This window comes from Nicotiana tabacum, chromosome 5 (assembly GCF_000715075.1).
Source record: "Nicotiana tabacum cultivar K326 chromosome 5, ASM71507v2, whole genome shotgun sequence".
Lineage (NCBI taxonomy): Eukaryota > Viridiplantae > Streptophyta > Magnoliopsida > Solanales > Solanaceae > Nicotiana > Nicotiana tabacum.
The window spans coordinates 56,463,403-56,467,231 of record NC_134084.1 but is presented as its reverse complement, the minus strand read 5'-3'; positions in this window follow the sequence as shown (position 1 = coordinate 56,467,231).

The window sequence follows — 3,829 nt, the reverse complement described above, 5'->3', positions numbered from 1 at the left end:
CATTTATATGTGATTAAAGATATAATTAGTGGTGAATAATTAGGGAAAAATCAGTGCAAAATGGGTAATTAGGGCTTGAGATTAAGAGACCTTAAATGGCTATTTGAGGGGTCAATTGAACTCTGATTTCAGTGTTCTTAATATTTATAGACTCGTGAGAGTACAAAGATTGTGAAAATATAAATTTTACCCGATTTCGAGATGTGGGCCTAAGGGGCGTTTTGGTCATTTTACCTAATTTTGCTTATTAGTTTAGAATTTGTTTGTAGAATCAGTTACTTGAAGTGTTATTTACATTATACAATTGAATTGAATAGATTTGGCCATTTGGAGTCGAGTACTCGTGGCAAGAACGTGGTTTCGGATTGATTTTTGAGTCGGTTCGAGGTAAGTGGCTTGCCTAACCTTGTGTGGGGGAAACTCCCCGTAGGATTTGGTATTATTGATAACTGAAATGCCTTGTACGTGAGGTGACAAGTGTGTACTTGTGCTAATTGTTGAAAATCCTGTTTTCATTAAGTAATTACTAGTATGTTTCTTTTCCTGTTTATACTACTTACAATTTAAGCATGTTGTTAGCTTAGGAAAGCATGTCTAATTGTCTTACTTGCTCTAACTGCCTTATTTGAATTACGTGCAGTATACTAGGTTAGAAATACATGTTTTACCTTGGTATGGAACTTGAATTGAACTGTGTACTTTCGTTGTTGTTGTTGTGTGTTTACTTTGGGACTACAGGACGGTATCCCGGGAGATCCCCCTGTATGTTTACTTTGGGACTACAGAACAGTATTCCGGCAGATTCCCCTGCACATTTACATTAGAACTAAGGGACTGCACCCGGTAGATTCCCCTTGTACTGAGTATTTACATTTGGGACTACGGATCGGTATTTCGAGACATCCCCTCGCATTATGAGTTGGATTACGGGATGGTATCCCGGGAGATCCACTGGATATTTATATTTGGGACTACAGGACGGTATCCTGGGAGATCCTCGGTTATTATCTTTGTGCTGAGCTCTATTTCTTTCTGTGTTTACTTTGCCTCTGTAGTAGTTGTTGTTGTCCTTTATATCCTGTGTTACTTTTACTGTTGTACTTACTTATACTATTTTGTTCTACACAGTTGAATCTTATATTTTATTTAACCTCAGTAGGGCCCTGACTTTCTTTGTCACTACCCGACCGAGGTTAGGCTTGGCACTTACTGAGTACCTCTGTGGTGTACTCATGCCCTTTCTGTACATGTTTTTCATGTGCAGATCTAGGTACTTCCACTTAAACTTATCACGCTTGAGACGAGGCGCTTGTAGAGACTCCGAGGTATATCTGCCGCGTCCACAGACTGAAGAGTCCTTTTCTACTCTCCGTTTAAGTGTTAGCCCTTCTGTATTTCTTTTCTTTGTTAGATATTCTGGAGTTAGACACTGTAGACATTCAAAATTTTGTGTTTCATAAGATTCCGGGTTTTGGGAAATGTTGTTAGTTTCGAGAGTTTTTATTGTATGTGCCCAGTGGCACCCTAAACACTATTTTATTTTACTATTTCGATTTTTAATTATTTCTTCCGCAATTTTGTTTATTTTCCGCATTGTTAGGCTTACCTATTCATAGAGACTAGGTGTCATCACAATGGTTCACGGAGGGAAAACCGGGGTTGTGACAAGTTGGTATCAAAGCTCTAGGTTCATAGGAGTAATGGATCACAAACCGGTTTATTAGAGTCTCGCGGATCGGTACGGAGACATCTGTACTTATCTGAGAGAGGCTATATAACTGTTAGGAAAATTCCACTTCATTTGATTTTCTTTTCATGCGAGATTTTGATGTCACAATTCTAAACTTTTGTCTTCTATTCTCTCACAGATGGTGAGGACACGCGCTACCCGAGATGATCAGGCACCCGCGCCCCTATTGTAGCCGTCAGAGGCTGGGGCCGAGGTAGAGGCCGAGGATGTGCACGTGGTGTAGCAAGAGCACCCACGTGAGCTGCCACCGGGGTAACACCAGCAGTTCCAGCCGGATTCCATGCACTTGATATGCCTACTGCTACTACTACTCTAGCTCTTCAGGAGACTATTGCGCAGTTCATGAGCATGTAAACTACTTAGGCTCAGGCAGGGTTGTTTCCCCTTGCTGTAGGCACATCTCAGGCTGGGGGAGGAGCACAGACTCCCGCTGCCCGCACTCCTAAGCAGCGATTGCATGTTGATCAGGTCCCAGAGATTATTCATGTACAGACTGTAGTTCCAGGTCAGCCCGAGGACAGGGCAGTAGCTTCAGAGGATGATCAGCGGAGACTTGAGAGGTTCAAGAAGTATGATCCTCCTATATTCAGTGGGTTAGCATCAGATGATGCCTTGGGATTTCTGGAGGAGTGTCACCGTATCCTCTACACTATGGGTATATCAGGATCGATTGGGGTTTCTTTCACTGCCTTCTAGCTTCGAGGAGCCGCCTATGAGTGGTGGCGCACCTATGAGTTAGACAGTATGGATGAGGCAGCTTCACTAACTTGGACTCAGTTTTCAGATATGTTCCTGAGAAAGTTTGTTCCTCAGAGCCTTAGCGACACATGGCGCGCAGAGTTTGAGCATTTGCGCCAGGGTACTATGACTGTCTTAGAGTATGCTGTCCGTTACACTAGTTTGGCTAGACATGCCCCAGCCTTGGTTTCTACTGTTCACGAGAGGGTTCGCCGGCTTATTGAGGGGCTTATTCCCAGCATCAAGTCTAGCATGGCTCGTGAGTTAGAGATGAATATTTCATATCAGCAGGTGGTGAGCATTGCTAGGAGGATAGAGGGTATGCATGTTAGGGAGAGAGAGGAGAGGAAGGCCAAGAGGTCTTGAGAGTCGGGCCATTATTCTAGTGCTTGTGCCCCAACTGCAGGTCATCATAGTAGGGGTTATATGAGTCGCCCCGTTCATTCAGCTCTTCCAGCAGCCAGTGGTATTCCAGCTCCCCCTAGGCCTCAGGAGCCTTATTATGCACCTCTAGTATCTAGTGCGCTCCTACGCGGGGTGCTTTCAGTGTTTAGTCCAGAAGACCTGGCCCGAGCCAGTCATAGCTGCCACGTCCTCCCAAAGCTTGCTTTGAATGTAGTGAAACATACCATATGGTGAGGGATTGCCCCATACTTAGGAGGGGTGCACCTCCACAAACTTCTCAGCCACAACGTACCCCGCAGAGTTCTTAGGCTATGGTTGCAGCTCCAGTTGCTACCCCACCTACTCAGCTATCTAGAGGTGGAGGTCGGGGAGGTAGAGGTCTCCCTAGAGGGGGAGGCTAGGCCAGATACTATGCCCTTCCTACTTGTACCGAGGTTGTTGCCTCTGATTCTATCATCACAGGTATTGTCCTGGTTTATCATAGAGATGCATCAGTTCTATTCGATCCAAGCTCCACTTATTCTTATATGTCTTCTTATTTGCTCCGCATTTGGGTGTACCTCGAGATTCTTTGAGTTCCCCTATTTATGTTTCTACTCCTGTGGGAGATTCTCTTGTTGTGAATCGCGATTATCGGTCGTGTTTGGTTGCTCTTAGTGGTTTTGAGACCAGAGCCGATTTATTGTTACTCAGCATGGTAGATTTTGATATTATCTTGGGCATGGACTAGTTGTCGCCCCATTATGTTATTTCTGATTGTCACGCCAAAACCGTGATGCTGGCTATGCCAGGTGTATCGCATGTTGAGTGGAGGGTTGCTTTAGATCACACTCCCAGTAGAGTTATTTCTTTCCTTAAGGCTCAGCGAATGGTTGAGAAGGGGTGTGATTCGTATCTAGCTTATGTAAGAGATGTCAGTATTGATACGCCTACAGT